The sequence below is a fragment of the Lineus longissimus genome, chromosome 10 (genome assembly GCF_910592395.1).
Source record: "Lineus longissimus chromosome 10, tnLinLong1.2, whole genome shotgun sequence".
In the NCBI taxonomy this organism is placed as follows: domain Eukaryota; kingdom Metazoa; phylum Nemertea; class Pilidiophora; order Heteronemertea; family Lineidae; genus Lineus; species Lineus longissimus.
Genome location: NC_088317.1, coordinates 4634096 through 4642423, shown reverse-complemented (window position 1 = coordinate 4642423; position 8328 = coordinate 4634096).

Sequence of the window (8328 nt, the reverse complement as noted above, 5' to 3'; positions counted from 1 at the left end):
CTGCCCTGTAATCAAGACAAGATGAAGACAATCACGCGTCATTTGCATTGTGTCACATTCATTTGATGAGCATTTTTAATCAATTTTGGCTTTGAGATTGCAGATCACCGTTGGGAGCCAACAGCTAGAGCTATCGTACAGTGAAAGTCATAACTTTTAGACAAGGTTTTCCTTTGATGTTCCCGTATCAAATCTACCCGGTGTCTACTATAAGATGAGCACTAAAATGATGCAGGTTTGTCAGTAATCTGGGGTCAGCAAATCTGAAGTAACGGCTCATAGCCGCAATTTGTTGAAATCGTTAGATAACGCTAGCCCTTAGCATGACAGTTCTAGCAATTAGCCTTCTTCATCTTCTTCTTCTTATCTGCTTCTTCGAATTTGCTGTCAAGCCCCAACAGGTTGAGGACAGTGAAAGCCTTTGGCGTTTATATCTTACTCGATGTAAAGGGCCTACCTGAAACCGGTGTAACATCTGTGGTTGTTTCCCATGTGTCAGTGTTTCCAAACAATAGGCAGCTAGAGAGACCACGACTTTTAAATAGGGGGGATACACAGAAAAACTTGTCAATCTATTTTTGAGCGTTCCCAAACAATGAGGGGAAACACTCAAAAACAGAAACACTCAAAAATATTACACCGGAAGTGTCATACATGGCGCTGGAGGAATCGTTAAATATATATTTCAAAAAATGAAAATACAAGAATGATGTAACATATACACAACCTTTCAACAAAACCATTGACACACCAACACGACAGACAACGTACACACTTCAGCTGTTCAATGATCAAATGTTACGAATGTGATTAGCGTCACTACCGGTTAAACAACTGAAGTCAGATATTCATATGACAAAGTCACCTCTCAGCAACTATCAGTTCAGATGACAGCACGAATGAAAACTCAGCAATGGGCTCTTCATTGAAACAGGTCCGCTTTATAGTGCTGCTTCACCGAGAGATCCCACGTGGTGGTTCCGTCGAGCTAGCTACCCTGGCGAAAGGCCATCAGCCACATAGCAATTTGATAAAAACAAAAATATATATCACTGAAAGAAACTGCTAGAAAAAAACATCTGCAGTCAGAGCAGATTTACAAAGTAGAAACGTAGAGGAGTTGATATAAGAGAAAAGTAGCTTCGAGATATACTTGTGACGATTCTGCAAATCTGCAACCAGGAAAACAGGGAAATTTGAAGAAAGTTGCATAAAACTATACTTGCCTCTTTTAAAGTGTCTGCCAAACAGAACGATATCCAAAGGTAGCTGTATTCCAAAGAAGAAGATAATCCATTTTGAATAAGGTAATCCATTGAGTAAGTTAGAAGTGGATTGAAATAGATAATCCATTGAGTAAGTTAGAAGTGGATCAGGTAATCCATTGAGTATTAAGTTAGTTGTGGAATGAAACAGGTAATCCATTGAGTAAGTTAGATGTGGATCAGGTAATCCATTGAGTAGGTTAGAAGTGGATTAAAAAGGGTAATCCATGTTGCCAAAGTGGGTAAGAACCTGATGGACAAATCTTTCGCCAGCACCACTACGGAGGGTATTTGAGGGAGGGGGGCGACGGTCATGCCGGAATCATCTCCCCTCTGACGTCACAGTAACAGTTTCGTCAACACACAACTTTGTCAATCGAAACTACAAAAATGTCCAAAAGACGGATTCACACACACTTTGATCTAAGATAGTGACATGCTATCAAAGAACGCTCCAGGCATCGTATCAGACTAACGTTACGATATACTCAAACTGTTACTCGCCACTACGCTAACTGTATTGATACTCCGCTGCGAAACTGCCCTGGAAGCGAGATTTGATTCTTTCATCCTGGTTGTCGATCATTCGACGAGACAATAATCCATGTAACGAGTCAACGATTGCCTTATTCCAACTGTGGTACGCAATTCTCTCCATTTGCGAACTACCGCACCAATTCACCTGCTGGCGTTCCTCCGCGAGAGAACTTTTGAAACTTAACCGCTCTTGGCATAAGGAATTGGCTAAAACGAGGCCTTATGCTTTGTAAATTAAAATCAAAGCTATGTTGCAACTGAAGTAGATAGCACTGTTTGGCATCTTTAAATATTTCCAGCTCTACCAAACAATGTGTTTGCAGGTCATCTCATATGATGTGACGATTTCGTACTTTCCAACAAGAAAGATAACTTCCTTGACCGAAGTGTAATCCAACAAGGTATAATCCAGATCTATCCCCGCGGTGAAATCCATTAGCTGAGATTTTCTTTCCATATCATGCGCATCAAACACCACTGAAGACCGCATCTCCAGTCGGAGAGTGACTATCCGTGTTGTCACTGCCCCGAACCATCACTTCGTTAACCGTTAATGAACTCTCAGTCCGACCCACCTCGCGTGTCCTCCCTTCGTGATGCTTAACGACCCAATGCCGCCACGATAGCTGCAACGATCTTTTACCGGGAGTTGGGCGATCTCGGCTCCGCGTATTACGGGATCGGGTCGATTTGATGATATTGGACGACGGTCGACGGAGTTGCCGGCTGCGCGCGAGGTGGGCGGTGTTGAAGTTGGAACGGGAAGGAAGGGACGTAAAACAGGACATGATAAACTCCGGAAAGAACCTAGATGCATGATAAAAACCAGCCAGGTAGGCCTAATGAAGGCATCCTGGCACCATTTGCTTTCAATATATACTCAGCCTCTCGATATTTGAAACAATTTGTGAAAATATGAAGTATATCAAGAACTCAGTATGACAAAAGGTATTGACGCCATGATTTGAACGCTACGTTCATGATGATAACCGAATGTGGAATAAAAGACTTTACCAATTTATTATGTCAAGTGTTTCAAGAAGAGAAGGCTCTTCAATACCTGCATTGAGAATCTGGTGAGTGCATTCACACCATGGAGAATCAACATCGGAATTTTCCCTCTTTGTTCCCCAGTCGATGTCCGTCCGCATACTTTGTCTCAGATCGTGTCATCCCTGATCGACTAGATTCCCGAGCGCACGGACTAGGCAGGTACAGGTTACAGTTAGTGCTAATCAGCGAAAGATGCCGCGAGGCATGTCACCAACTTAGTAATGGGGGACCTGCGCAAGAAGCAGGACTGGCTGATACGGTCATAGAATGGTAACAGCCGCGTCAATGATAACATTATATTTTCATTCACCGATACGCAGTGCCTAGGGGGTGTATGAATCTGATGTATTTTGTCTTACAAATGATGGTGCTGGTCGAGAGTGAGGTGTTGGCGTTCAAGATGATGATGAAGATGATGTTAATAATATTTCTGCTGATGATAATGATGATGATGATGAGTGCTGTTGATGCTGCGGATGACAATGTTGATGTCAATGCTGCTGCTGATGATGACAATGTTAATGATGACGATGATGACTCGCTGCCGATATCAATCTCAATGTCGCTGATGATGACGATGATGTTAATGTTGTTGATTATGATGATGATAATACTGATAATGATGACGGTGCTGCTGTTAACAAACATTTTTATCATTTTTCAAAAAATATCCATCCACTGGCACTGTTCTTTGTCAAGTCTTGGCCATGGTAGAGAACTATTGTCGTGTCAAAGTTAAGTCTGACGAAGTCTATTTCGAGGAACCCCAAACTATCGCCAAGCGGATGCACCAGAGGAAAGGTTTCAAACCAATCTCTACTTCTATTACAAGAATGGTTCTTCTCCAGTTTCCTTATACGATCTATACTTATGGAGTTCACAGATAACACATCGCATGTCTTGTAACCAGGCAGTTCTATAACTTGGCAAGCTCCCTTGGTCCCGTACATTGCCTTTCAACATCAGCAATTTCACCATCAATAGCCCTTTCACTATTGCGTTACGAATCAATCTCCGACCCCAGGGTCCTCAATATTTACACTCAACGACAAGTGATGATAAATAGCTCCTTCAGACCTGGTCACTGGAGATTGCGATGAAAGGAGCTTGATGGCTTCTTTCAGCAAGGAAGAATAAGGCCTCGTTTCATGAATGCTGGTCTTTCAGAAATGGCTTTAAAACTTGAATTTATCCCATTCCGAGGACAAGTATCGAATTAAACGGCTCCGATGCTCTATCTGAGAGCTATGAAATTATACACGGGATGGTCTTCCATTGTCAGGGGGCTTGGGCGACCATTGACGACTCGGAGGCAAACAAGGGGTCTTGAATCGGCGCCTAATGACAGTCATTCATCAAACACGGAGCGCTTTCTGTGCAGCGTGGTGTAGTCTATGCAACTGACAACATCTCTGAATACAGCCTGATTAAGGCAAAACAGGCTTTTGTTGAGTTACAAGATATGAGCATTACGATCATACGTCTTTTCAGTTTAATGATATTATTGTCTATCATTATCTGCCAAGGGAGGAACACACGACCCCAGTTGCCCTATTCAAAAGGGAATGATGTAAGTACCGATGTATTGTGCTGAACTGGCAACTAGGGAGAAACTAGAACTGGCGTGCTGAGTCCAAAGGGCAACCAGGGGGTAACATGGTACTGGTGTATTGTGTTCAAAAGGCAACTGTGAGGAAACATGGTACTGGTGTATTGTGTTCAAATGGCAAGTGGTAGGAAACATGGTACTGGTGAATTGTGTTCAAAAGGTAGCTGTTGGGAAACATGGTACTGGTGTATTGTGTTCAAATGGCAACTGGTAGGAAACATGGTACTGGTGTATTGTGTTCAATAGGCAGCTGTGAGGAAACATGGTACTGGTGTATTGTGTTCAAATGGGCAACTTTGAGGAAACCTAGTTATGGCGTGTGTAATGTGTTCAACGGGAAACCAGGTGAAAGCATGAGACTGGTTTTGTATTGTGTTCAATGGGCAATTATGATGAAACATGGTACTGGTGTATTGTGTTCAATGGGCAACTAGTAGGTGAAAACAAGGAACTGGTGTTTTGTGTCCAACTGGCAAATATGATGATATAAATTTCACCTGTACAATAACAAGTTTCAGTGCATTTTATTATGCAGCATGACGACATCAACTGTTTGCTATTATTGTCTACATACACCAGTATCGACTGACGATCTTTGGCGTACGCAGGTGGGAGTCTGTTTACATGTTCACATTTGTCTATGAAGCAGGCCCCAAATCTCCTTTTGAATAATATCACCTGGGCCAGCGTCTCAATATCCTCTAGCAAACAGGGCCTACAACACGACTTCTCCTTACGCATTAAGGGAGTAAGTATATCGACTGAAATGGCCTGATACTATCAGGATGATGTCTCAAGGGAGCACTCTCAATCGTTGTTGACGCTGTGTCTCGACCGCTTCAATATTTCCAATCATTGAGAAAAGCAGTCCTTCAGCGTACGAGTTTTTCTACTGCAAAAATATCTAAATTCTAAAGGGAAATATAACACATGTACTTTTCAAATATGAATCACGTGTTTTATTGTCGTGTACCGTAAGCAGCACAAGGGCAAGAAACGCTCCTCGAAATAATTCCAACAGAAAAGTAAGAGGTGTAAAAAATGAAATGTCACCACTGTCGTACTTAACAAATTACATGATATATGCCATTCAAAACATGAGTTCGTGCAGTGGAATGACATCAGGCTGCTGGGTGGCAGGCGGAAACCAACAAAAGAGTGATCGGGATCAAGAGAGGGGAAGATGACTCAGGTGAAAGGGTGACACTTCGTACTCGAAGGAGAAGTCGGCTGGAAAAAGGTCCAATGCCTTCCGTTCGAGTTGTAAGGCCTTTTGCGGTTACCCAGTAGTTTCTGGGACGTCAATACGCCTTGAACAAGGATCCTTTGGAAAAGCACTTAAAACTGGAACAGGAACAGTTACTTTCGACACTGACAGTACGTCAAGCAAACTCGCCCGCTGTTGATATTTTCTTGTAAAGGAATACATTTAAATCAAGGCTTAGATCGCAGTGAATGCTTCCTTACGCCCACTTATCACGAACGTACATTGTAAAACAGTGCATTTGTCAATAGCATGAATAAAACATTCGCGTACGACAAAAGCCAAGAAAATTGCCTCCGACCATTGTTGAAGGATATTGTCAAACTACAATACGTGCAATTGTCGCTTTCTCCGTCCTCACGGGAGTGGTGATTTGTTTTACAGGCCTTGCATGCTTGGGCTATAGATCCTGACGTATGGCTATGAAATATAAATGCACACTTGTGTGTGGTTACAAATAGGTTGCGGGCTCCCTCGGTGCATTCCACTCGTTGGTTCTTTCATGGCGGATTCAAGATGGCCGCCGATGCGTGCGAGATGCGAGCCAAGGGGAAACTCATTTATGAGCGTTGTCAAAGCCTTCTCAGGAGGCATTCACGTTGGACTCGGTGCCGAGGGGACTGGGGAAATCAAATGTTGAAGTATTGGACAATCGAAGTTAGTTACCATTAGAACAACAATAGATCCCGTGATAGCCATGCTCTGAAATACCCGGATGTTGTGGGGTCAATTGCCATTGGTTGTGGCGAGGCAACGTTGCTTCATTCCTCGATGGAAGTGGTTGCAAAGTATCCTGTTGTAAGAAGATTTTTGATCGGTTAATTCCGACAGACCTTTTCTACACTCAATGATTCTGACCAATGACTGTCGACATAACAAGAGTGGCGCTGCCATCAACCTGGGGCGAGACACAAGCTGAACCTTGTCTTGTGACAGAACTGCGGCCCCACGCATGGTATTGACATATTTATGGTTTGTTAATCAGCGGAAATGTAATCAAAGTTGGCTGCAAAAGCGTCATATTATCAAGGAGAACATTCATCTAGTGACCCCAAGTCCAGAAAAAATGGAAGAAATTGTCAAACCGTTCGAAATTCGTCCACTCATCAACGGATACGAAAACAAATGGCTGCCGTGGCGGCCATGTTAGCTGCGCCGACTAATGATCGAAAGGAATTACTTAATGAGCAAGAAATCTGTAGTCAATCCAGGCTTGAAGGGTTAAGGGTACACTTTGCCCCTGGTGTTTATAGCCATGCCTCCATAGAATCAAAATCGATATCTAAATGTTCACCGCCGATCAAAGCGACTGTTTCATAATGAGAGAGCTTGAAGAAGAAACTTTCGCCATAGAAAAGCTTTATGTCAAAAATCTTTGATCTTTTGTGAAATGTGTTGATTTTGCCGAGACTTATCAATTGTGTTTCCTTTTCCATTGTGATAGCAGGTCTCTGATCTTGGTAAGCACAGGCCAGCGGGAACGGAATTGCGGTCGTCTCGCTCCATGATCTTTTCGCCCCCAGTCATTTCGCTCCAAATCGAAATCGTTTCGCTCCAAGTCGTAGTCGTTTCGCTCCAAATCGTAGTCGTTTCGCTCCTTGGGACTTGGGGGTGGTTTTGCATCAGAGTCAACATTTAGGAAAAGTGGCGCGTGCGCTTTTTCTATGGATATCCGTACGAACGAGGGACCATCTCCAAGGTTTACCGCGATTGCTGATGTGAACGCTCATAGTCCAACGGACGTTCAAACCGTTTGCTGGCTTCAAAAGCATCCAATGGATGCTAAATCGTCAGTGAAGACCATAAACTGTTCATATCAGTTTTCACTTCATCTCTTCGACTTTGCCGTCCGTTGCGTTGACATTCTTGACGCTATTAGAAAACTTTCATAAAGATAAAGTTTGTGGAACCGATGATGTCAGCATGGCGGATTTGCACTTAAGTTAGAGTCAAGTCTGCATACTTCGTTTATCGTATTGATATAGCTCACTATGATTTAGAGGGAGAACTTGGGTGTGGGATTTATGTGACAAGGAGGGAAATGCACCTAATCGCCTCCATGCGCCTCCTCGATGTAGCAAGAGACTGAATGCTTATCACTTATAACGAAGTGTTATGATGAGGTTTTGGACATGTCTAGGAAATTCGACAGTTACAATCAGTTGTTGCAGTCTGAAATCAGTGTGTGTTCTTCAGTTTATAAAGTCCGGAATCAGGGGGTTGTAAGTAGAAAAAATCATATTGATAATGATAATACTAATAATACTAATAATACTTTATGTACATGTTTGAAGAAAAAAAGTAAATGAAGAAAAAATAATGTTGTGGATGCACGGGGAATCGAACCCGTGACCACCAGGACGAAAGTCCAGCATTCTAACCGTTGAACCACAGAGGTTTTCACATCAGGTGGTGATTTTCTTCGCCTCTAATAGCCAGGCTATGGCAATATGAACCTTGTGGACAGCCCTCGCCTAAAGTGATGAACAAGAAAAGCCAATGCTAGCTTATCCAAGCTGATCAGGCCTCAATGGACGATGGGGGGTCCATTGGATGCTTGTAGTGGGACGGGCCAGGCCGGTCTAGAGTGCCAGCGCCGG